The 27,924-nt window shown below is 39.9% G+C and overlaps 1 protein-coding gene and 1 long non-coding RNA gene across 7 annotated transcripts in view; one reads left to right on the forward strand and one right to left on the reverse strand.

Annotated features, from left to right (window-relative positions):
• LOC110256801 overlaps positions 1-22,674 on the forward strand; it is a 93,018-nt gene extending 70,344 nt beyond the window's left edge. The window contains exon 3 of the long non-coding RNA XR_002338814.1: positions 20,048-22,674. This is a non-coding gene — a long non-coding RNA (uncharacterized LOC110256801). The remainder of the gene's footprint in view (positions 1-20,047) is intronic.
• The window catches only part of RHOBTB1 (Rho related BTB domain containing 1), a 138,871-nt gene that overhangs the window by 45,069 nt on the left and 65,878 nt on the right, over positions 1-27,924 (reverse strand). For 3 of the 6 annotated variants that reach the window (XM_021073601.1, XM_021073597.1, XM_021073602.1), the window contains exon 2: positions 25,907-25,957. The exons of the other annotated variants lie outside the window; for them this stretch is intronic. The gene's annotated coding sequence lies outside the window, so the exon portion shown is untranslated. The remainder of the gene's footprint in view (positions 1-25,906; positions 25,958-27,924) is intronic. 6 annotated transcript variants of the gene reach the window in all.

The following is a 27,924-nucleotide window of genomic DNA, read 5'->3' on the forward strand; positions in this document are numbered from 1 at the left end:
TTAAGAGTATAAAGACATACTCACATACACAGAGAACAGACTTGTGGTTGCCAAGGGGGAGAGAGGGATGATTGGGAGAGACTAGGAGTTTAGGGTGGTAGATGCAAACTACTCCATTTAGAATGGATAAACAATAAGATCCTACTGTATAGCACAGGGAACTACCCAATCTCCAGGAATAAACCATGATGGAAAATAATATAAAAAAAGAATGGGAGTTCCCATTGTGGCTTAGTGGGTTAAGAACCCAACATAGTGTCTATGAGGATGTGAGTTCAATCCCTGGCCTCACTCAGTGGATTAAGGATCTGGCATTGCCACAAGTTGCAGCATAGGTTGCTCATGTGGCTCGGATCCTGTGTGGCTGTGGCTGGGGTGTATACAGGCAGCTGCAGCTCTGATTTGGCCCCTAGCCTGGGAACTTTCATATGCTGCAGGTGCAGCCATAAAAAAAGAAAAAAAAAAGAATGTAAAGAATGTATATATATGTATGACTGAGTCACTCTGCTGTACAGTAGAAACTGGCATAACATTGGAAAGAAACTATAATAATAATTAAAAAAGAGGATGAAGTCACAACCAAGGATGTAAACTCATGCATTCTTGTATTGTAAATCCATTATTCATCTGTTACACATAAACGAATAAACATCGTATGATGGTATAATTATAAAAATATGCAATTTTATCCTCCTTTTCTTGTTATGGGCTCAAATTTATTCATATCTAGCACTCATATGGTTGAATGAGCTCTTAGGACCATCTGGATAATGACAATCTGGTTTCTGATTTTTATTTACCTGGAAAGAGAGTAGTAAATATTATTCATTTACACTGTTAATAAATTTCACCACCATAAATTCTGCTGATTTATGCAGATATCCTTTTGCCCTTAGATTCATATCTGAAGAGAAAAGGAAGGTCTAAAAGGCAAATAAAAACTAGGAAGAACTTATACTGGTTAACTGACCAGTATCAGCATTACCTGATGCTATGGCATCTCTGTAATCTTCTAACTCAAAACCGACCTGAGGAGTTCCCGTTGTGGCGCAGTGGTTAACGAATCTGACTAGGAACCATGAGGTTGCAGGTTCGATCCCTGCCCTTGCTCTGTGGGTTAACGATCCGGCATTGCCATGAGCTGTGGTGTAGGTCGCAGATGCGGCTTGGATCCCGCGTTGCTGTGACTCTGGCGTAGGCTGGCAGCTACAGCTCCAATTCGACCCCTAGCCTGGGAACCTCCATATGCCATGGGAGCGGCCCAAGAAATGGCAAAAAGACAAAAAAAAAAAACAAAAAAACAAAAAAAAAAAACAAAAAACAAAAAACAAAACAACCGACCTGAACTTTGTATGTTGACTGAATCTTCAGTACATGGATGCTGATAGTTAAAATGCTACCTGAAGAATCTATCTGCATTTTCTTTGGAAGTCAGAAGTGGTAAGTTGATTTAAAAACAGGCAAGTGATAAACAAAATAAGAAATGAAAGAGAAGAAATAACAACCAATACTGTAGAAAGACAAAAAACCACAAGCAAATATTATAAAAAGTTATATGCCAACAAATCAAACAACCTAGAAGAAATGGACAAGTTTCTAGAAATATACAGCCCATTAAACTGAATCAAGAATATATAGATAATCTGAACAGACCAATTACTAGAAGTGAGAATCTATTACTTTTATTTTTAATTTTTATTTTTTTTGTCTTTTCTAGGGTAGCACCCATGGCATATGGAGGTTCCCAGGCTAGAGGTCTAATCAGAGCCGTCAGCCTATGCCAGAGCCACAGCAATGCGGGATCCGAGCTGTGTCTGCAACCTATATCACAGTTTATGGCAATGCCGGATCCTTAACCCACTGAGCGAGGCCAGGAATCAAACCCACAACCTCATGGTTCCTAGTCGGATTCATTAACCACTGAGCCATGACAGGAACTCCAGAGAGTCTGCTACTGTAACAAACAAACAAAAAAACAAAACAAAGAAAAAAAATTCTTGCAAACAAAAATCCAGAATCAGACGGCCTTACTGGGGAATTCTACCAAACGAACAAAGAACTTATACCAATCCTTCTCAAACTCTTCCAATACTCCCAAAGCCATTCTATGAAGCCACCATCACTCTGATACCAAAACCAAAGGCACTACTAAAAAAAGAAAACTACAGGGCAATATCCTTGATGAATATAGATACAAACATTATCAACAAAACATTAACAAACTGAATCCAACAACACGTAAAAAGAATCATACACCATGCTTAAGTTAGATACATCCCAGGGTCAAAAGGATGGTTCAAAATATGCAAAAATAAATGTGATATGCTCTATTAACAAACAAACAAAAGATAAAAAACACATGGTCATCTCAACAGATGCAGAAAAAGCATTTTATAAAATTCAACATCTACTTATGGTATAAACTCTCAGCAAAGTGGGTACAGAGGGAACATATCTCAATATAATAATATAATAAAAGCTATGTTATTTACAATGAACTCATAGCCAACATAATACTCAATGGTGAAAAGCTGACAGCCTTCTTGCTAAAATCTGGAATAAGATAAGGATGCTCACTCTCATCACTTCTACTTAACATAGTATTAGAAGTCTTAGCCACAGCAATCAGACAAGAAAAAGAAATAAAAGGTATCCAGGAGTTCCCGTTGTGGCGCAGCAGAAACAATCCAACTAGGAACCATGAGGTTGTAGGTTTGATCCCTGGTCTTGCTGCTCTGTGGGATAAGAATCCGGCATTGCCATGAGCTGTGGTGTAGGTTGCAGATGCGGCTTGAATCTGGCATTGCTGTGGCTGTGGTGTAGGCTGGCAGCTACAGCTCTGATTAGACCCCTAGCCTGGGAACCTCCATATGCCATGGGTGCAGCCCTAAAAGGACAAAAGACAAAAAAAAGGTATCCAAATTGGAAGGGAAGAAGTAAAACTGTCATGATATGTAGATAACAAGATATTCCATATAGAAAACCCTAAAGATGCCACCTGAATAAATATTATTAGAATTGATAAATGAATTTAGCAAAGTAGCAGGATAAGAGATTAACATATAGAAATCTGTAGCGTTTCTTTATACTAACGATAAAATGTCAGAAAGACAAAGTACAAAAACAATCCCTTTAAAAATCATGTCCAGAAGTTCCATCTGTGGTGCAATAGGATTGGTGGTGTATCTGCAGCACCAGAATGCAGGTTTGATCCCTAGCCTGGCAAAGTGGGTTAAAAGATCTTGTGTTGCCATAGCTGTGTATAGGTTGCAAGTGGCTTGGATCTGATCCCTGGCCTGGGAACTCCATATGCCACAGGGAGGCCAAAAAAGAAGAAAAACAGGGGTTCCTGTAGTGGCTCAGTGGTTAATGAACCTGACTAGTAACCATGAAATTGTGCAGTGGTTAATGAACCTGACTAATAACCATGAAATTGTGGGTTTGATCCCTGGCCTTGCTCAGTGGGTTAAGGATCTGGCGTTGCTGTTAGCTGTGGTGTAGGTTGCAGATGCAGCTCGGATCCTGTGTTGTTGTGGCTATGGCTGTGGCTGTAGCCAGCAGCTATAGCTCTGATTGCACTCCTAGCCTGGGAACCTCCATATGCCATGGGTGTGGCCCTAAAAAGACAAAAGACAAAAAAAAAAAAAAAAGAAGAGGAAAAACATAGCAAAACCCCAAAACAAACAACCAAAAGTCACGTCCAAAAAAAAAAAAAAAAAAAAAAAAAAAAAAAAAAAAAAAACCCCAAAAACAAAAAACTAGGAATAAACCTGACCAAGGAGGTGAAAGACTTGCATGCTGAGAACCTTAAAGCATTACTAAAGAAACTAAAGATGATTCAAAGAAGTGGAAAGATATTCAATGCTCTTGGATTGGAAGAATTAATAATGTTAAAATGGCCATACTACCCAAAGCAATCCACAGATTTAATACAATCTTTATCAAATTACACATGACATCATTCACAGAACTAAGAACAACTAATCTCAAAACCTATATGGAACCACGAAAGACCCGGAATTGCCAAAGCAATCATGAGGAAAAAGAGCAAAGCAGGGGGTACAACCATCCCAGATTTTAGATAATACTACAAAGCTAAAATAATCAATACAGCATGGTATTGACACAAAAACATAGATATGGATCAAAGGAACAGAATAGAGAGGCTAGAAATAAATCTATATACCTATAGTCAATTAATCTTCAACAAAAGAGGCAATAATATACTTTGGAGAAAAGAGTCTCTTCATCAATTGGTGTTGGGAAAACTGGACAGCTGCATGTGAATGAGTGAAGTTAGAATACACCCTCACATCACACACAAAAATAAACTCAAAATGACTAAAGAATTTAAATGTAAGACATGACACCATAAAAACTGTAGAAGAGAACATAGGTGAAACATTCTCCGACATGAATCATAGCAATGTTTTCTTATGTAAGTCTCCCAAGGCAAAAGAAATAAAAGCAAAAATAAACAAATGGAACCTAATCAAACACATAAGCTTTCTCACAGCAAATGAAACTATAAACAAAATGAAAAGATAACCTAAAGAATGGGAGAATATATTCACAAATGATGTGACAAGGGCTTAATTTTCCAAGTATACAAACAACTCATATAGCTTAATAAAACAAAACAAAAACAACTCAATCAAAAAAATGGGCAGAAGACCTAAACAGACATTTCTCCAAAGAAGACATACAGATGGCCAACAGGCACATGAAAAAAAAATGTTCAACATCATTAATTACTCAAGAAAATCAAATAAAAATTACAATGATGTATCACTTCATACCAGTCAGAATGGCCATCATCAAAAAGTTTATAAATAATAAATGCTGGAGAGGGTGTGGAGAAAAGGGAAATCTCCTATACTATTGCAGGGGAATGTAAATTGGTACATCCCCTATGGAGAACAGTATGGAGATTCTTTAAAAAACTAAAAACAGAGTTGCAACATTATCCAGCAATCCCACTCCTGGGCCTATATCAGGAAAAGATGAAAACTCTTGAATTTGAAAGCATACATGCATCCCAATGTTCATAGCAGCACTATTCACAATAGCCAAGACATGGAAGCAACCTAAATTCCATCAACAAGTGAATGGATAAAGAAGATGTGGTCTGTGTGTGTACACACACACACACACAGAGACATGCACTCTAGAGTATTACTCAGCCACAGAAAAGAATGAAATAATGCCATTTGCAGCAACATGGATGGACTAGAGATTATCATAGTAAATGAGGTAAGTCAGACAGAGAGACAAATATCATGATATCACTTATATGTGGAATCTAAAAAAATGGCACAAAGGAACTTATTTATAAAACAGAAATAGATTCACAGAAATAGAAAACAATCTTATGGTTACCAAAAGAGAAATGGATGTAGAGGGATAAATTAGGAGTTTGGGATTAACAAATATACACTACTACATGTAAAATAAACAGCAAGGACCTACTGTACAGCTCAGGGAACTATATTCAATATCTCATAATAACCTATAATGGAAGATAATCTGAAAAAGAACATAGATATTCATATATACACAACATATATATATAACATATATTTCATATATATAACACATATGTAACATGTATGATATATATATATATAAAATAGAATCGCTTTGCTGTACATCTGAAAGCAACAACATTGTAAATCAACTATACTGCAATTAAAAAAAAAAAACTGGTAAGTGAACAAGACAGTGGAAGTTGGGAAGTGAAGGACAGGGTGAGGTTTGCAGGGTGGATGTCCCTCTGAGTACTGGTGCCAACCCTCCACAAGGCTGACTTAGAACAGTGTGGTCATGCTCTCTGGCTATCAAGTTACCCCACCTGGCTTGGTTATTCCATATCTGCCCCATGCCATCACTACTGTCATCTACTGTCCCTCCTCCACATCCACAAACAACTCAGTCTTGTGTCCACGGGAAGATGCTTCCCACACCTGAGCCCCACAGATTCTTCACCTCTTCAGTACCAGTGATGTTCACCACACTCCACCTGAGCCACTGAGACCTTTTGGCTAAGCGTTGGATATTGTCATCTGGAAACATTTTGCCTCTGAAATCTCCTATTTCAAAATCTGACTCTCAGAGCGAAAACGCCTGTCTTTACAGCCTGTGCTAGGTGAAATATGGCCACAGTAGCAGCTCTCATCAAGGGGTGGAATCTATTTCCCTTCCTCTCGAAGGTGAGTGACTTTCTGGCTCAGCCCAAAGGAATTTGGCGAATGTGATGCTGTGTAAGTTTCAGAATCGAGGACTCCACAGCTCCTGCAGCTCTACCTTCATGCTGTTGCAACAATGTCTCAAGGCCATCATCTAAGACACATCCCACAGATGAGGAGTCAGTGAGAAAAACTGAGGTGGTCTAGCTGATGTCCATCACCAAATGCCACATAATGTGGTGCCATCTTGGAGCTTCTAGACCAACCAACCTCCAGCTGAATGTCATTTTAGGAGTGAACCCAGGTGAGACCAGCTGAGGAAACCAACCTACAGAATTGTCAGAAATAACAAACTATTATAAGCCATCAAGATTTGGGGTGGTTTGTTACACGGCAATGGTTAGCTGAAACATACACATTATACCTTAGGAAAATCTCCTTGATTACTCCATTAAAAAAAAAATCAAATTATAGGCTCCCCTTGGATGATCTTTTCTACTTAGGGTTAACGAATCATGCCAACTTTTCTCTACACAATCACCCTCAACTTCTTGTACTGCTTGCGTAGTAGGCAGAACAATAGTCCCGCAAAGATATCCATGTTCTAATCTCTGGGACTTGTGAATATGTTCTGTTACATGGCATGGGGGAATTAAGAGAGCAGATGAAATTAAGGTTGCTAATCAGCTGACCTTACTAGAAGGAGATTATCCTGGATTATCTGGCCCAATACAATCACAAGGATCCTTTTTACATGTGGAAGAAAGAGGCAGACAGTCAGAGTCAGAGAGAAATATGAAGATAGACTTTGATGATGAAGGGAAGAGCTCTCCCCCCCAGAAATGCAGGTCATTTCTGGTGGCTGGAAGAGATAAGGAAACAGATTCCCCCCTAGAGCCTCCAGCAGGAACACAGCCTGCCAACACCTTGATTTCAGCCTGGAGACCCATTTCAGACTTTTGACCTCAGAACTCTAGGACAATAAATCTGTCAGTTTAAGGCATTTAATTTTTGGTAATTGGTTAGCAGCAACAGGAAACAAACACAGCATGCTGCAGCCACACAAATTGGCTTCCCAAATTCTAAACATCGTTTGCCACCTCAGTGCCTTTACACATACCATTCCGTCTGCCAACCCTCCACCATTCCTCATCTGCCTGCCAAATTCTATTCATTCCTTAAAATCTTACTCAGATATTACCTCTTGTAAAAAACTTTCCTAATTGCCCCACCTCCCTAGAGAGTCAATTACCTTCTCCTCTCTACAAAGAAATGGTTTTAGGAGAAGAAATTGAAAATATAAATACTCTTTCTCTTCATCTCTCTTTCTTTCACTCATTTTTTTGGGGGCGGGGGTCTTTTTAGGGCTGCACCCGTGGCATTTGTTAGTTCCCAGGCTAGGGGTTGAATCAGAGATGCAGCTGCCGGCCTACAACCGCAGCCATAGCAAGTCGGGATCTGAACTACAGCTCATGGCAATGCCGGATCCTTAACCCACTGAGTGAGGCCAGGGATAGAACCCGCATCCTCATGGATACTAGTTGGGTTGTCTACTGATGAGCGATGATGGGAACTCATTTTTTCTTATGTCAGCAAATTATTAAATGGTGGTTTGTGAACTTTCAGTTTTTTTTTCCTGTGGCTATAACTTCAAAGTGCCCGTCTTGTGCACTTAATGAATCATCAAGTGTTTCTGGGGTACTAGTATATACTGAAATGCTTGGAATATATGAGTAGACAATGTCCCTGTTCTATAAAGCTCTGTCTACTCACGCTGGTCCATAGGTCCTCAGTATCCTTGTAATACTGAGGACCAACCAAGGGCAAAAGACTGATGGAGCCTAACATGACCTTAGCTGCCCTAGCCTCCTCTTCATATCATTTTCTTTCCCAAGGTGGTACCCCACCCCCACCTTCAGTCCTTGAGATGATGGCCTTTGCGGTGTCCTATACTTCTTTAAGAAAAGGTTCTCAGGAAGCATCAAGCATATTCACTTCCTCAATCACAGGACAGCTAAATGACCTTCAGAATCTTGCCCCTGTAATTCAAAAATTCAGGGCCACTGTGGCTTATAAAACTCTAGCTATTTCTGGAGTTCCCACTGTGGTATAGTGGGTTAAGAATCTAATTTCACAGCTGTGGTGTAGGTTGCAGCTGTGGCTGGGATTCAATCCCTCGTCCGGGACCTTCCAAATGCCTCACGTGTGGCCATAAGAACACCCCTCCCCCAATAAAAACCCCAAACCCCCAAAACAAAACAGAAACTCGATATTCCTGACCGTTCCAGGTGCACAATATTATAGGGCCATTCTTTGAATTCAGGTAAGGGGACAAGTCTCTTGCAACATCAGAAAGTCAGATATTAGGCAGGGTGGGCAGGGAAATTTCACCATTTGTTACAGATGCTTCACTAGGCACCTCCTAATTGCTCTGCATCTCCGCACCACCAGAATATGCCACCTCTTACCATCACTTTTGCGGTGTCTCTTGCTATATTTGCTATTGCAATCAAGGCATAGTGAGAGTCTGCTTAAAGGCAGAAATCTAAGGCCCCATAGAGGGGCCTTTGTACTTGAAGCTCCATTCAGCTGTTTGAACAGTGCTACTGCCCTGCCACAAAATTCTCCTGTCCTTTAGAAAAACATATACTCTGAACTTGAAGACATAATTTAACTTGGTCATTAAAAATACTGGTGGAACAAATTTTGGTGTCTTTGAAGACTTAGCTCTGCAAGAAAAAACTGAGAATCTTCTATTATTGGCAGAAACAAAAGGGAAATGTTCAGAGTTGCATAATAACTCTAGCCAACGGCCAAGTTTCAACTGTGCAGATTTCATTACCCTGAGCTCTTAATCACCAGACCGAGTTAGGCAGGAGCTGCCTTCTGTGTTATATAAACATCCTAGCTGGCCTGGAGAATGGGTGCAGACCTGTGGAAGAGACAGGCAGGGCTGGGCTGGGCTGGGCTTCCTTAAATCAAAAACTTCACCAAAATATACCTCCAGGATAAAACTGCCTTTCATCACTCAAATCAACAATATTTTTTCAATGGAAAGTTTTGATCAAAACAGAAAAGAGATTAAGTAACAGAAAGAATACTGCGGAGATGTCCAGGAATATAAACAATACAGAGGCAGTTTTTTTAAAACATTCACTCATTCTCCTTAGCAGAGCCAGGTGAAGACCTACAGCGGATCATATTCTCTCACTTTTAAAAATTCAGTCAGTGGGTGGGCAGGGATAGAAATTCCTCTTCTATCTGTTCACTTAATAAAGGGCATCTCAATTGAAAAACAAACAACATGGAAAACAGTTTAAAAGAGGCATAAACATTCCAGGACAGGGTTTCAAAACCAGCCCAGGTAAACATGTGTGTGACGTTCCTGATCTACTTTTGGCTACAAAGATGCCATGGATCCTCTCCTTTGACAGTGTTGATTACGCCACTATTTCTGCTCAAATGCCTTTTCTGCTTGCCCCTGATCCACCTGCTGAAATGGTTTTCTACCTTTAGGACTCAGGCTTCTTAGTTCTAAAGAAGTAGAGGCTGAGCACTGAGTGGGTGCCAGGCCTGCAGGTGGATGGCAGTGATAGGTCAGGTGTGGTGCTTGCCCTCATGGACCTCTCAGGTGGGGCGAGGCAATCCCACAGGGGGACATCATCACACACTGGAAAAGCTCCTGGAGAACAAACGAAAGGTGTTATGAGAGAAAATGATGGCTGAGGGCGGGGGGGGGGGGGGCTCCATCAGGAGCATTTTCTTGCTCCCTGAAGAATGAGCAGGGCCTGTTGTGAGATGGGAAAGGAAACGGGTGGGAAAAGCTCAGGTGGAGGGGATTGGGGAGAGGGAAGGCTGCAGAGCAGGCTGGGGCCAGATCACATCCAGCCTTTTAGGCCACTGTCAGGAGTTTGGCTTTTTATTCTCTATGCAGTGATTCATCACTGAAGAGTTTTAGGCAGAGAAGTAACAGGTTCTGGTTTGCTTTTTATTTTGTTAAAAAATTTTTTTTTCTTTCTATTTTTTTGGATACCCCCCTGATATATGGAAGTCCCCGGGCCAGGGGTTGAATTTGAGCCACAGCTGCAACCTACGCCACAGCCGAGGCAATGCTGGATCCTCGACACAGTGGAAACTCCTTGATTCGCTTTTTAAAAGTATCACGGTATCATTGAGATGGCTGTGGGGCTTATGAGCAGGGGTAGAAGGCCCAGTAAGGTGGCTTCTAAGTGCCTCAGGAGGGAGAGGACGGTGGCTGGGAATAGGGAAGCAGAGATGGAGCAAAGCAGACAGATTCAAGTTCATTTTGGAAGGAGATCCACTTAGCACATACTCCCTTTATACTGTCTCCCATGGTATTGACTGAATTCCAACTCGTAATACTGACAATTATGCTTTTATGTATCTTGCTTCCACTCCATAAAGATTATGCATTTTTGACAATGAAGACTGTTATTCATTTTTAAAACCACATCTTTTCATGGTGCCTCACCTATATGCCTGGCCTTCAATAAATATTCATTCAATTGCATTGAAAAGTACAGCTACTCCATCTTCCTTAGGAAACCATCCTCCTGGAGCTGACCAAGACCTCACACTTGGCTGTCTCTTGGGACTGATCATGAACCTGTGGCCTCAAAAGCAGCAGGCAGTCTGTGAGAGGAACATGTTGAGGGACATCTGTGTGGCCCATCACGAGAGCAGCCTCCGACAGATGGCACCACCAGCCATGGCGCCCCAGCAGGAAGAGTATCAGTAACCATGGGAACCACAAAGGACCAAGGTCCAGGCTACTCCCCCAAACAGGAGGGCAGAGGGGGCAGGGAGGAGCCCTGATACAGGCAGACAGGAGTGGCTTAGGGCTGGATTTGATTTAGAAAAATAAAGGGGTGGAGTTTGCACTGTACTCTAGTGTTTAGAGCCAGTTTATGAGTCTTAAGAATATTTCTATGGAAGGGTCTCCATAGAGTTCTCATCCACTTTTAGACTCTGACATCCTAATTCAAGGGACTCCCAACACTTTCTGGTGAGTCACTGTTTGGCTGGAAAAGGAGGAGACAAAGAGGGCAGGTGTAGCCACTATAGAGGGAGAAATGTTTATACTTGATATGAAAGTGAGCCTGGAAGAAGTTCAATCTTTACCTAAAAGAGCCACATCCCAAAAGGCAATTTGCTGGACTTCAAGGCAAGTCAGCAATGAAAGAACAGAAACCTCGGATTCTCTTCCACTCCCATCTCGCTGAAATTAACTTTATTCTGTACAGATAAGAGATTCCAAAACAGAACCAGAAACTAGTAATAAGGTGTCACCATGTACCAGAGACTGGACTGGCCTCTATCCAATTTGCTTCCATGGAACCAAATGGAAAGTTTCACTAAAGACCAGCCGACTGCCCATTTCAATAGGGCAAAGAGTTGGCCTGGAGGGAATCTGGATGCTATTTGCCACAGATGCCTGTGGTCTGGGGTGAGGTAGCTGGACTGACTGGGCTAAGGGTGGAAAGAGGAAACTACAGAGCCACTGGAAAGCCACTGTGAAACTGGCACACTGCCATCGGCAAGGAGTACTCCCTGCATCGCACCAACCAAGGATGAGCTAGGTAGACAGCACTGAGCATTGGGAGAGATACTGTTTCATTTTTGCTTCCTTCAGCCTGCTCAACCAGGTTGTTTCAGTTTTGACATTGCAAACAGAAGACACTGATCTTGTGAGGTTGATGCAAGAGGTGGCGGGCTGAGGGGGGCACAATCCCTAAGGTAGAAGGCTGGCATAGCTTCAGTGGTGACATTCCTCACCATTGTCCTTAACTCACCCTCCAAAGTTCTCTCAACCTGACCAAACTGAGCAGCTTTGCTGGTCCACTGGGGAATGGGTGGGTTCCTGGGTCTCTCTAGATGTGCCTTTGTCTCTGATGAACCTAGGGTTATCCAAGCATTTGGAATAAATATATGTCAATCCTAGGCCAGCATAAAACCTTTTCTACACAGACGAAGTAAACAGGGATCATTCAACATACGGTCTATTAAAAACCCTGACACAGAAAAGGACACGCAGTCACCTAAAGACATAGAGGAAAGGTCTTCTACTAAAATAGATAGGCTATAAGAAACAGCAGAGGGAAAATTAAAAAAAAATCCAATCCATGAACTTGCTCATGCAAAAGATAATGCAGGTATATAAACTAACAGTAGATGAGGCTCTAAGTAGGCAGTAGGGTAAGATAAGTAAAGCCCACGTATACATGAAAAACAAGACAGCCAAATTCAAACCACACTGGCAACAGTCAATAGCAGCCTTGACAATGTGGTAAAATGAATTAGTGAGGCAGAGGCCAAACATGAGAAATTCTAAATATAGAAGGAAGGCCATCTGAAAAGGATGTAACTGAAGATATTAGATAAAGAGGCTAACTGTTGAAAAGCAATCCTCTAGATAGCAGGGCTTTTGAAGAAACGAGGTTGCCGAGCATGGCTTACTAGAACAAAACTTTCCCAATACTAAAAAGAGGATGTACTGGGTGGGAAGGAGGAGGAGAAGAAGAAGATTGCAAATCTATACATTTTTCAGCCAAAAATAATTGTATAATAATCCTATCTGTGTTTTAGCAAATCATCTTCTAAAACTAATGGCCAAAAGCATTTCTATCAAGAAATAATACTAAGGATGACCATACACTTCGCTAACAGGGTATTTTCACACAGTGGAAAAACACATACAGAACCTTCAAAGAAAAAGGACATAGTGACAAGTTTCTGAATCTGGTCAAATGAATACTGATGTGAGGGCAACATAAAATTATTTTTAGATATCAAACACTCTGGGCAAAAAAATCAAACATCTTTAAGGAATTAAACTATTTAACATACTTGCCAAAACACCCTGAGATAATTAAAAGTTAAAAAAATTTTTAAAAATGGGCATTTTGGTTTTAAAGAACTGTGGAAACCAAAACCAACTGAGAATAGAAGACCAGCCTACAGTTATTCAGATTTTGGTTTCAAATTTATATGGAAAAATGATTCATAAAAGATAATTAGAAGGTTAAAATAAGGGGCAATTCATAATACAATCATAGCAGTAATAACGAACCTTCATAGACCATAAGTCATGTAATAAAAACGAAGACCAATTCTGTAAGGAGAAATTCAGGCAAATAACTGACACATCAGATTGAAAAATCAGATTTGCCATCAGATTAAGAAAACAAAAATGAGGGACTTCCCATGGTGGCTCAAGTCAGATACTAGACTTGACTAGGATCCACGAGGATCCGTAGCCTCTCTCAGTGGGTTAGCAATTTGGCATTGCTGTGAGCTGCGGGGTATGTTGCAGACATGGCTCGGATATGGCGTTGCTGTGGATGTGGCACATACCTGCAGCTGCAACTCCAGTTTGACCCCTGGCCTGGGAACTTCCATATACCACAAGTGTGGCCATAAAAAGGTGGAGGCGGGGGGGAAAGAAAGCAAAAATGAAAAACAACACATGAAAAGCCTAAATAGCATAAAAAGTATGATTGAGTTAATAGATAACCTAGATTTTAAAAAACCTGTAAGAGACTGCTTTGCTTTCAAGGGTTCTTGGCACGTTTATAAAAGTTGACTATATGTGGACCAACCATAAGGACAAATATCCCCCAGAACATAAGTTATGTCACCCAAACTCTCTAGCCACAAAGAAATAAATTAAAAAGAAGAAAGGTTTTATGAAAGCAACCAAAAAACTCAACTACTTGCAAATTTTAAAAATACCCATCTAAGGAAATGGCTATAAATGGAAGATGTTTTAAAAGTAAATATATTTATCATATCCTTATTAAAAATAAGAAAAAATGAAAACCACCTAAATCCATGAGAGTGACAGGATAATTAATTAAGGTAGTTGTATGGGATCCTGGGCAAATTACTTAATCACTCTAAGCCTCTATTTCCTTATCTGTAAACTGGGGATAATCAACTCCTTCAACAGCCTGTTGGGAAGATGAAATTAGGTAATGCTTGCAAAATATTTTAATCATTATACAATCCAGCCATCAAGGGAACACAAAAGGCATAATCTATTAAGATTATCATTAATTAAAAGTACATTTACACTGTGTTTGCAATAATATAGAGAAACACTAATGTTCCACTATTAAGGGGAAAGTGCAGGCTAGTAATCTGAAATGTAGTTGATGAAAACTATGCAGAATAAACAAATACGTGTAACTTGAACCTGGGGCTCCTCATTCTCTCACTCGAAGTACCATCTTAGTACAGGGACACATCTAAAAGAAACAAAAATGTGACTTTTAAAAAACCATGCAAACAATATGGGTATTTAAGAATAGAGAGCTGTGGTTTACATAATGTATCAGGCATCTTGCAGCAAAACTCTGAAAGAGTCTCTTTGGAATGTTTCCCTGAAGAGTTCTGCCTCTCATGGCAACTGCTCAGATCTGTCTTTCTGCCTCTCTGAACCCGACATCTTTCCCTTCACGTGCTATTTCATCCCCTCTCCTAGGGCTGGTCACTGCTCTCTGCTTCTCTCACTTGGATTTGCTTCAGCCAAAGAAGTGCAACTTCCTTGGGAACCTGCCCTTTTCTTTGGAGGGCAGATGGGCGGATATTAGTGTGTGAATACATAAATTTTTTTTAATAATGATTTTTATTTTTTCCATGAATACATAAAATATAATAACTGGGTTTCTGTCATCTAAAAGGAAACAACACCAATCTCTTCCTCCTGCAACAACAATACATGGAAAATAAATTTGAAGGAAGTACACGGAACAGATAACAGTGATTACTGCTGGACAATGGGACTATAACTTGTCATTTTTTTCTACTTTCCTTTAGTTTCCAAATCGTCTACAGTGAAAATATATATACATATTTTTTTCTTGGCAGTGCTCTAGGCATGCAGAAGTTAACTGGCTAGGGATTGAACCCATGCCACAGTAGTAACCAGAGCCATGGCAGTGACAACACTGGATCCTTAACCGGATGAGCCACTAGGGAACTCCAATATTACCTGTTTTTTTTTGTAAACTGAGATCAAATTCACATGCCATAAAAAACGCCCTTTTAAAGTGTGCAATTCAGAGGTTTTTTTTTTTTTGTATTCATGAAGTTATACAACTATTCCCACTGTATAATTCTTGAACATTTTCATCATCCCTAAAAGAAACCTTGTGCCACATTAGCAGTCATTCCCATTCCTTCCTCCCTCTAGGTCTGGAAACCATTAATTTATTTTCGTCTCTATGGATTTTCCTATTCTAGACGTTTCTTATAAATGGAACCATACATATAGCCTTTGGTCTTCTTTTATGTAACATAATGTTTTTTAAGCTCATCCATGTTGTAGCATGTATTAGTACTTCATTACTTTTTATGGCTGAATAATATTCTTAGATGTATTACTTCTATAATGGGAACAGTATTTTAGCTTCTAAAAAAAGTAATGAGTACATATGTATAACCCTTGATTGTTCATTCTACTGTGAGTACACTGGTACAACCTGATATAATAGAAAATTATTATTGATGATGCAGAAGTTGGTTTTCAAAACCATGTATTTAAAAAGCATAGCGAACTTGTTAAACCTGTTTTTTCTTTTTTTCTGACTCAAGCTCTCTACTAAAAGAAAAAAACACATAGGAATCTAAATGACATCTTGCTGAATATCACAGAAACTGAACCAAAATAGAGAGCTGTGGACAATGAGGACACATATGTACAATTCTATCTCAAAGAGAAGATGAAAAATTCTTAGCTTTTAAATTCTGAGTGTTCAAAGGGAATACTTATGGTAACTTAAATGACCACATTTAAGAAATTGTTTGGAAACTTAGCACATGAACTATTGTGTGGCAATCAATGGTAGTTAAGGTTTTTAAAGTTGGATAAACAGCTTATATTCATTACAAAAAAGCTCCAAATTTGTTTGTATTCATGTTATGTATTTGTGTACCTATAAATCACAAAACATAAATACTGATGCACACTCAGTACATGAATTTAATGTTATAATCTTTACTTGGAAAGGCAAATTCTACATATTTTCAGTTATAAGGGAGACAGCTTGATTAAAGCTGACTGCAGCTAGCTCTTATAAAGTAAGGGTTCACGGAAAAATCAAATTCTGTAAATTAGTGACTTACCCAGAACATAAAATTTGGAGTGGTTCAAACACACTGAGAGTGCTGTGAGGTGGGGACCACAATTGGGGTGCTGGTGGTGTCTGGTTCTTGATATAGATGCTGGCTATATAGGTTATGTTCAGTTTGCAAAAATTCATCAAACTGCACACTTGCGATTCATACACATTTCTCTATGCAGGTTAGACCTCAATACACTTTATTAAAGTTAAAAAAAAATGATGCAACAAAAGCCCCGTTATGTTATTTTTGGGGGGCCTGTAGTCCTCATGTGGGTGAACCTTAGCTAAGGGCTGGATCAGGAAGCTGTGTCAAGAACTAATAATTAAAATAATGGTTAAGTCTTTAAAGAGATGTCAACACACTCGTTGGAGAAAACTAATATCAAGACTGCAGACTAGATGTGTTTAAACAATCCATCTTCATGTAGGCAAGTCTCTACAGTCCTCTGTCGTAAGATTCTCATTGAAAGTATTCCCTAAAGATGTCACTTGGGTCAGCTTCGGTAGCACCAGAGAGACCACCTGCTGTGAAAACTTCAGCTATGATGACAGTCAAACAATCCCCTTTAATCATTTATGAGACTATAATGTGTCAGTTAGGATTAGATTATGCTCTGATTCAGGTGCATAAAGAAAACTGTTTTCCTGTTCCCGACCCCCCGCCAGGATTTCTTAGCAAAGTTAGACCCAAAATGCAAAAGTAATGGTGGATTAAAAATCTTCTATTTTATCTGAGGTTATTGGCTGAAGCAATGTGTCGTTTCCAGGTAGTATTTACAGAACAAGTTCCTATGTGCTCCAGAGGTTGGTAGGAATTATTACATGAAAGACTGTACATTTTTTAAAAAGCAGGATGAGGCACTGTTTGTGGGAGTGGAAGACAGTATCATTATTTTAAAATGCCTCAGGAACTCAGAAGACTTTAAAATGTCCATAACCTTCATCCAATTATAGGATTTTATTCCTAGAAAAATACTCAGGATTACAAAAAGATTCCAGTAAAAGAATGCTCATCATATTACTGTGGAAACAAAATACTGGAAACAATTTTAGAAATCCAACCAGAGGGAACTGATTTTTAAAAAGTGTCCATATAATGGAAGAGTATATAGGAATCAAAAATGTGTTACAGGAGTACATTTATTATTATAGTTAGAGGTTCATAAGTAATATCATTCCTTAAAAATTATGAAAGTAAATATACACAGGAACATTTGGGATAGAGATATAGTAAAATATTAATGCCAAGTAGATTTATAATTGATTTTTCTTTTCCTTACCTACATATTCCATCATTTCATAATGAGAATGTGTTATTTCATAACAGAGACACTTTACAAAAAAGTGAGGGTGGGGAGGTAGGAAAACCAGATATTACAATAGTTGTGTGCGAGAACACATTCTTCTTTCATTCTGTGGGATTAATGTCTGTTCCTTATTTCTCTCTACATATCATGAAAGCTTTATGTGGACTGTCTTTCATATAGTAGGAAACAGCATTGTTGCTCCTAGCAGTTTTCTTTCAATTCTGAGCAGCCAACCCACTCATCAATAGTATCATCTTGGAGCTCCTGATCATTGAGCTGCCTTGACTTCTATCAAAGGAACAAATACCTCAATAAACCCAATCATAAAAACTACATGGCCACTTAGTCTAGAACAATGCACCACGGATACACCAGCTGCTCATAAGGTGTAGGAACAAGCCTGTGGGGAAACCTCTTTCCAGATCAAGTTGTGAGACTTTGAGAGATTTCAATTCTTGTGTCAGAAGAGATTCCTGGTCTACTTCAAAGAAATGAATTTTTTAAAAAATGAGAATCTGAACAATTTCAAAGATTTATTGTTGATTTTTGTTTGACACACACAAAGGGAAACAATTTCCCTTCCTTGAAGCCTCTTTCCAGGAGCCTTAATGATCAGCTGCCAAATTTAGCCTTGGCTTCATCTCCACCATGTCTATTATTCCTCCATGCTATTGATGTGAAGCCAAATCTCATCCCTATTTAGAGCACACAAGAGCAGATGTCTTGATGAAAGGGGGTGGTGGTAAACCTATATTGAAAAGAGCCAGGAGAACATGCTATAATGAATGGAAGTGCACAGCTTCGTGGCTTAAGGTACTAAAAGGGCATTCACACAAAAGAATCAATAGCCTTGGTCCTATCATATGGGAAATAAAAGAGAGGAAGGGGAACTGCAGAGGAGGCAGTGAAAAAATCAGCTGCTCATCGGAATCACTGGGGGAATTTGCTTTGTTTTGAATACTTCTGCTTGTACAAGAATGTCCTTGGCAGCACTATTCCAAGCAGCCAACAACTGGAAACAAACCATCAACAGCATGATGGATATGCAAATAACAAATTGAGGTGTACTCACCATGGAATATTATACAGTACTAAAAATGGATGGACAACTGCTACATATGTCACTATGAATCTTATAAACATAGTATTGAGGTGGAAAAGCCAGACACAAAAGAGATTGCATTTATATAAAAGTTCAATATTAGGCAAAACTAACCCATGGTATGAGGTTGACAATGCTTGCCTCAATTGGGTAGTGCTTGACTAGGGGCTTAAGAAGGGATTTGGGGTACTGGTAATGCTATTTCTATATATAGATGCTGGTTATGTGGGTGTGTTCAGTTTGTGATAATTCTTTAAGTTATATACTTTCAGTTTGTATATTTTTCTTTAAATAAGTTGCAGCTCAATTAAAAAATATTTTAAATTCAGATACCTGGGTCCTAGCATGAATCTACTAAGACTATAGCTTATAAATTTCCTGGGGGTATTCTGATGTCTAGCAAAGGTTGAGAGTTACTGGACCAGATGATCTACATCTAGTGGTATGCTAAAGTCAGCCCCTACTATACATGCACCAACTGTTACATTTTCAGTTTTTTTTTTGCCCCTATTAAAAGAGAGTCACTATTTAAAATTAAATTATATAACATTTCTATTAAATAAATTACACTAAAAACAAAAGTAGTAAATACTCAAAACGCAGCACCCTATTTTACTACATTTACTGTTACCTATTTTTTGAGGTTATTTACACCAATTTTATCAACATGGGGGAAATACTATAAAACGGTATGCTATTGTGCCATCTCTTTCTAACTCTACACTCAGTCACAGTGGTGGCTTGAAGTTGGCAATGATGGAAGTATTTAGATGACAGAAATTGGCAACCACTCCAGTCAGGGCTTGCTTTATTGTTCTGTTGATTGCCTTAAGAAAATGATTTTTAAAATGTTAATAATGCAGATTAAACTTAAAAGCGTGTTATATGTGTAGCCGTTGCATTATAAATAGTGCATTTAAGAAAATATCCTTACAGTCTTTAAAAACTATTATCTGGTTCAGCAAAGAAGTTACCTCTATCTTTGATGAATGAGGACAGTTCTGACATATGTCTTTGTTGTTTCACTTTTGTCTTACTCATTAACATAATGGAAATATCAGCCAGCATTTATCCTGGAGTTACACTCATAAAGTGTACCATAGGTAGACTCTGGGTAGATGAGTTCAGCTAAAACCAACGAGAGTTTTGTAAAACACAATTAGCTAAATGGAGTTTACAATAAAGAGTGGTCTTTATTAGTATTTATAAATGGTATGCTACACACATTCTTTATGTTGGCAAAATGTATACCAAGTTACGCATGTATGTAAATAAATGCACTTTTTTTTTTTTTTTTTTTCCCTCCAGGGTGCTGGCTGATTTTCTAGCACATCCCTTTCAAGTTTAAGATCCTGTGACTCTCTATTATGATTTAAGAAAGAAGCAAACAAAGATGGGAGTCTTAAAGCCTCTAAGGCATGACTTTCAGCTTAAGATAGAGTAGTGACTACCCTTAGAGAGACTCACTACTCAAAACGCAGCCCTTAGACCCACAGCATTGGTATCGGCGAGGGGCCCACGAGAAATGCATCATCCCTGGTCGAACCCCAGAACTTCTGAATCAGAATCTGCCGTTTATCAAGATGCTCAGGTGATCTGTCTGCACACAAAGTCTGAGAAGCACTGCTTTAAAAATAAACTACTTGGCATGAGCTAAAACTTATATAACTAGTTTGAGACTAGTAATCAGGTTAGGAACCACCTAGCAACTGGTAATCTTTAAGTGTTTCCCACCTGTTTAGCCACAGCACTGGGGAAAACACATAATCACAACCCTTCAACCTGAAGAGGACCTACATCCTGAGATACACATTTGTCAAATACTGAAAAGGGAAACTGGGACTTTTCAGGGAAAATGAAGGCTCTTCTAGGACAGCTGGATTATTAATTTAAAAGGTGGGGCAGGGGGAGGACAAGGAAGAAAAAAAATCCTAACAGGAGCTTTTCTTCACATATGTGATACTGCCAAAGACTTGGTTCCAAAAACCCAAAGCAGGGCAGCAAGTGCCACATGACAAAGTGGCAGCTGGGGAGAGGAGGGTGATGAAATACTTCCCGGAGGTGTAATTTAGGCCAGGGTGGCTATCAAGTGCTGAGGAGGAAAGGAGGAGATGGTAGTGTTTATGCTTTTCCCATCAGTCTATCAGTCAGCAACCCAGGACAAAAAGAAAAGATAGGGTCAGCGCACAGGAAAGATTCAATACTAGACTTAATTGAAATGATAGGAGAAAAGTCTCACATCTTTTGAAATTGAAAGCGCAAATGTTTTACTGGCAACGGTATTCTCAGGGAATATTTCTTTTGCTTTGGCTGAAAATATTGTAGCTGCTTTGAGATGCAAAAGTCTACCTGGAAAACCCGATAGATACTTAAACAGTGCCTAGGAGGAAATGAGAGCTACAAATTTACAGGAGGAGCTTGGTATTAATTTGCAGCAGAAACTGAAGCATGAAAATAATTCAAGTAAACCTTGGCAATCCTGGAGCGTGAAGAAAACCAATGTAATTGTGACCGGGCCACTCAGAGACACTGCTAGGCCTGTTTTCACTGGAGAGGAAAGGTCACTATAACCATCCCTTACAATATCAGCATTCACATGACTCCAGGACATTTTGCAGCAAAACAATACAACTGCCCTCATGGGTAATCATATTTTCCCTTGAAACACTATAGCAAGGCTGAAAAGTCACCCTTATTGAGCATCTACTGTTTTACCCATGTCATTTTATAACATCATCATAGTCCTGAGTGAGGTGACACTGTCCCCATTTTACAGATGAGCAAAGTGAGGTCCAAAGAAGTATGTCACTCATGTCATTTAGTTAATAAAAAGCCAGAATGCCACCAGACAAAATTAAAAAGCTCCACACTTGATTTACAAAAGTTTCTCAACAAAGACAGCTTAGAAGGGATCAGAGTGGGGGACTGTTATGTTTTGAATAAGAGGAAAGACTGGGGAGTTCCCATTGTGGCTCAGTGGGTTAAGAACCGACTAGGATCCATGAGGATGCAGGTTCAACCCCTGGCTCCTCTCAATGGGTCAGGGATCTGGCTTTGCCATGAGCTGTGGTATAGGTTGCAGACATGGCTTGAATCCTGTGTTGCTGTGCCTGTGGCATAGGCCGGCAGCTGCAGCTCTGATTTGACCCCTAGCCTAGGAATTTCCATATGCTGTGGGTTCAGCCTTAAAAAAAAACAAAAAAACAAAAAAAACTGGTTTCTCTTGACATCAGTGAAGGTAAGTGAGGTTTCTTCTAGTACCCACCATATCTTTACACGGCTGGAATCCTCTTATCACCCATTTCTGGATGTATATTAGGTTTCAGATGTATTTCAAACCCAGATAGCTGTAATTTTTTGGCTATGTTGGAGGGTTTAGAAGACTTGGCATGTTTCAGGCAGTGTTATGTAATAGATACAAGCTCTAGGCTGGTCCTTGGACACTTGGGTTCAATTCTGGCTGTGTCCCTTATTATTTAAGAGAATGGGTAAGTTACATTGCTTCTTGGGGTGGCAGTTTTTTTTTTTTTAACCTACGTGAGGCTGGATTAAGTATCCTTAAGAATCTTTCTGGGTCCATGATGCAACTGTTTAAGATAGTGCCTTCCATCAAAATACACTAGGAATGACCTGAAGAGTTAACAAATTTGTCCAGGCAAGACTGCTGTGTGGTTCCAGAGGTACCAAATCAAAAATGAAACAAACCCAAATACACAAAACCCACATGAATAATTACTTACTTCCTATACTCTACCATCTGCAAAAGTAACCTGGAATTTAATGTTTAGAAATGAAATGCTCCCCCCCCAAATATATATTCAAGTTCTTAGGCAGATCTGGGTATAAATCCAAGCTCTTCCTCCAATCAATTCTTTGACTTAACATATCTGAGTTTCCTTTTTGCTTCTATAAAATTGTGACTAATAACAAATATTAGCTAGACAAATCATCTGACATCTAGTAGGAGAGTAAGTACTGGTTATCGTTAGCCCACTGGGCATTAGGGGTTTGCACCATGTTTGGGTAACAGTTCAAAGGAAATTTCTCCACCGAGGGATGGAGCCTGAGATCATAACATCATCATCACCTGCATCTATGCAATAAGTAAACTCAGGTACAGGGTGGCGAACTGTAATGGAGCATCTATCTCTTTCTTTGTCAAACTTTCTAATTCACTCCTTAGAGGATAAAATCTCATCAGAGATATGCTGCTGTACTTGACAGGATAACTGGAGGGAGTGTCTGAAGCCAAGAGTGTCCTGGGGCATCCGGAAAGAGTGGCTGTCTCTATTTGCCCATTTCTCAGTTTCAGCCCTTGGAGCACAAGGAACCAAAGACTCTAGGAAGAGGAGAAGGTGACTTCACTTTGTTTATAAACTAAAACAAGCAAATAAACAATTCCGATGCTGACATATAAATAACTAAACCCTACACATCCCATGCATCTGAGTGACAGCCTCTTGCCCTCCCCCCAGCTCTCCCTTTTCCCACCCCTCCCCCTCCACCCTCCACTCACTCTCCAATCTCCTGCCCTCTTTCTAAATACACCACACTTTTTGTGCCTTATGTCTCCTCCCCTCTCCAAATTTTGTTTTGATGTTGTGACATTGGTGGGAAGCCTGGGTGGAGAAAAGAAGATGAGCACTAGAACCAGATTTACATCACCTGTACTCTTTGGAGCCTCTTAGGTGATGCTAGAGTGAGGCTCAAATAATGAGACCGAACTGCTGGTTTTCTAAAAGGAAGTCCCAGAGAAAGGTTAAAGACAAGATGCCTGTTCTCTGAGGTAACTTTCCTGAGCCAGAAACAGTAAAATTTCAGATCTCTCCAGGCATGTTTTGAGATGTCAAGCATATTAACCAAAGCCTCTGAAGTTCAAAAAAATCAAACAAATGATTGTTAATTAAATTATTACTAGAGGAGTTCCCGTCATGGCGCAGTGGTTAACGAATCCGACTAGGAACCATGAGGTTGCGGGTTCGGTCCCTGCCCTTGCTCAGTGGGTTAACGATCCGGTGTTGCCGTGAGCTGTGGTGTAGGTTGCAGACACGGCTCGGATCCGGCGTTGCTGTGGCTCTGGCGTAGGCTGGTGGTTACAGCTCCGATTCAACCCCTAGCCTGGGAACCTCCATATGCCATGGGAGCGGCCCAGGAAATAGCTAAAAAAAAGACCAAAAAAAAAAAATAATAATAAATAAATAAATAAATTATTACTAGAGATACTATGTATTTTCTAAAATCTCTTTTGGTGCTAATATTACAGGATGCAGAGTATAATTTTACTCTTTAAGTGATTATAGTTTATAGTTGTTTTATTGATAATTTGCAATCTACTGTTGTCATAGCTAACCCAATATCAGTTGATGATGAGGTCTTAACCTGTAGCAGGATCTTCCCAGTCTAATAGTACTCTTACAATCTATTTTGTAATGATGCACTATAGTAACAACTTTTACAGGATAAAGTTGTTTCAGGACAGCTTATAACAACTCCTTAAACGGTTAAATGTATCTCTTAACTAATTAAGCTTTAAGAGTTATTAGCTTGAGTTGGAGGTATCAGTACATTCAAAAAGATGATGCAGAAAGGCCTCTTTAGTCATTTACTCCCCATTTCATTTTTTATTTCCCATTTACATGATACTCCCGGAGAAGGATTAACAAATGTTACAAGTTCTTCTATAAGAAGTGGGAGGGGAGTGTGGAAGGGGAGAGAAGAGAAGTTTGTCAACAAAAACTGAAAATGTCCTGCTTCATCTTTAAATACTGGCCTTTTCCAGCACTTTAGTTGGGGTTTATCTATTATGTATCCAAATTTATCTGTGTGGCACATTTGAGATTTATCTTTAAATTGAGGTTCCAGAAGGAATCCAGTACTCTTAAGTACCATGCCAAACTGTAATGCTTTCTCAAAGATGCTGTGCAGATTCAGACAGCTCACAATTTTGTTTCAACACTTTTGAAGCAATAACACCTTGAGTCTGAGATACAGTAATTTAGCGGTTCTAAAGGAATGCATAATCTCTCCCTCTAGGGTTGAAATTCTACATTCTGTCTTTCTCTAAACTCTCATCCTATCTATCTATCTAGACAAAAATGTGCTTGGAAATTTTTCCCCCATGTATACAAGGGTTTGCAAAGTAATCCCACAGGGTGGAAAATGCGGAACTTCTCCTAAATGTACCATTTACCCTCAATTCATACTTTTGGCATGTATGGTCTTGATTTATTTTCTCATTTTTTCTGCATGAATGTTTAATATCTTGTCTTTTAAATCTGTTTGTAAAATCCTTAAGACAAGAGACCCCATGGTAAAAACTTTCTTAAATTTGTACCTGGGGCCATGCCAGAAAGTACACATAAATGCTTATAATTTTTGCTGGTTTACTTAAGAGAATGGAATTTATTTTTTTGGTAACAGCTGTGCCACCGAAGGTTATTACATAAGCTGTAATTACTACGTTATTTTAGTTAGGTCACTTCACCTTTCTTGGCCCCAGTTTCTCTATTGGAGAAGGTTTTCCAAACTAGGGAATTCAGGTTTTGGAGTAAGACAGAATTAAAAAAAAATTTTTTTTTCTATTTCTTCCATTTACTAGAAGCAGAAAATTGAACCTGTTACCTAACCTCTCTTAACTTTCAATTCTTCACCTGTCCTTTGGAGACCAAGAGAGTAGTTTCACCTCACAGGGTTTTTTTGTTGTTGTTGTTTTGTTTTGTTTTAAAGCACAATGAAAACAGAAGTGCAAAGAATGCAGCACATTACTTGAACTTTGGTTCATGCTCAAAATGTCAACTATTATTATATCAACTTTCTTTCAGCTCTAGAGCCCTAAGATTAGGATAGATGTAAAATCCTAATTATCAAGCACTCAAATCCCGAGTATCTTCATCTATTCTGGCACCACCCGATCCCCCCCAAAAAGACTCTTACAAAGAACAAACTGATTCAAGGCCCGTTTTAGTGCCATTTTACTCAAAGAGTAAGGAGAATACTTTTAATAATCATTAAAATTGTGATATTCATAATTGAGTCAATTAAAAAAAAAAAAACCAGGACACACTGTTTTAAGACAAACGAGGAAGACACTTGTTCTGAAATGCACACTCAGAATTAGACACAGGATGTCATCAATCTCTGGTAATGGGTTTGCACAAAGACACTGACCTGGCTTGCTGGAAGTGAAGAACAGAATACCCTGCTCCCAGCTGGACTTACCTACATGAAAGAGAGAAATACTTTATAAATCCTACTGCTTGCCAGGAACACATGGGGAGCCGCTGACGCTTTCAACATACATTGTTCCCCCTGCACCCCACACCCAAGGGCAGAATCTGCTTTACTTTTGCTGAGTGTCCGTGTTAATGGCATTTCTTGGGGTCATATACCTCCCGAAAGAGCTGTAACTTTGTAGGTAGCATTTCTGAAAATGTATTTCTGAGCATTTGGGGCTGATACCAAAAAAGCATTTTGCCACACACCCATATATAGGAACAAGGAAAACCTTCTAGACATTTTACAATACAGAAGTCAAAGAAGTGGACATGCTATTCCTTTAAAATATTTTTAGACAATATCATAAACAAAAGTCCAAATGATTCCAGTTTTTCCTATTAAATTACACTGGTGTAGTTAATAAGTTATACTGTTGTGACAATGAAACCAAGCTACCTGTGTTTCTATTTCCACCTCTGGGATCACACACACACACATAGCCCTGTGGACTTCAATTTACACTACTGTTGCGATTTGAGAAAACAACAATCAACGGGCAAGTTTAGAACACTGACTATGATTTTATTACTTCATAATGATTTTTCAAAGTCTTCCACACTGAGATGAACAAGTTAAACACTAATATGTCCAAATACAACCCACGAATCCCAGAGGAAACTCTGCTTGATGATAATTTGCTGCCTACCCCATCTGCGGAGCAGTATGAAGACATTACTTGTATTGCAAAGAGACTGTGTTTCTTTTCTAGCAACCAGTGACTCTCTTCTGCATCTACAGAGTTATTGCAAATGAAATATAATTCCAAATTTCTGAAGTGTTTGTAAACAAACTTATCAGCGTATGTTTAGAAAAGCCTAGAGTTTGCCGAAATCAAACAAATAGAGCCTTTTGGCTATTTATATCTGCTGACATTGAGAGGACAGTTTCAAAGATGAAAACTACTGATAACAGTACTTTTGTACGCAGTACAGCGGAGAATAAGCAGCACTAGCCCGGTTGGTGGTGGGGGAGCCCCAAACTAGGGAAACCTCAAGCTGAGCGTCTGGCTGGGGTCCAGCAGAGCTGCCTGGGACAGCACAGGTTGGGGGAAGTTCAAAGTCAAGGCGACTCATCTGGTCATAACTTCCTAGATCTTCCTGGGTCTGGGTGCCTTTGTGTATATATCAATCTTCATGCATTTTTTCCCCTAGCAAATGTGTACAGTCAGCTCTAAAGGCACAGCTTGTGTGCTGACGTGCAAAGCCAAGTCAAAACCCTGCGCTTGGCACTCCCTTCTAACTTTCTGGCTTGTCCAAGTCTAAATATTGACATTGCTCCTCAGTTGAGATGTTTGATACCGTTAAGGATAGAAACGGCGGAGCTAACAGTAGGATTTAATGATATATTTTCACATAGTTGCGCCTTCCATTCCCTTCCCCCCCCCTCCCCGAGGGGGCTGGATTCCCTTGTCTGCACGTCTTCCTCCCACTCCCACCCTGTTTTTCTCCCCGAAAACTGAGCACGCAGAGACTGGGTAAGGTGTGCTGCAAGCCCATGGCAGCTCCTCCTGTTGTCACAGCAACTCACAACAGACTCCATGGCCACGGGCTGGGGGTGGGGAGCACCAAACTGTGGGCTGACCGATCAACTAACTCTCCAGGGGGTGCAAGCGCCCAAGGGGCTAGCGTATCCCCCTCCGCAGTCCCTCTGGCTCCCCAACACTGTCCTTCCAGGGAAAGGAGCCCTCTGGTCGCGCGGCACCACCCTCTCCCTGGCGCAGCCCGTCTGCTAAGGGTGCCTGTTGTGCATTTTCTCTGCTCCAAGTTAGGGGTGCGGCTGTGCGGGCGCTCCTAGAAATCTCTTCTGCTGGCCTCTGATGTGTGGGCTTCCCGGCCTCGCAGAGGGGCGAGGGCGGCTCCCAGAGCAGCTGGGTTCCACCACTCGGTCTTGGGACGCTGCCGGCCGCGTGG

Source organism: Sus scrofa, chromosome 14, assembly GCF_000003025.6.
Source record: "Sus scrofa isolate TJ Tabasco breed Duroc chromosome 14, Sscrofa11.1, whole genome shotgun sequence".
In the NCBI taxonomy this organism is placed as follows: domain Eukaryota; kingdom Metazoa; phylum Chordata; class Mammalia; order Artiodactyla; family Suidae; genus Sus; species Sus scrofa.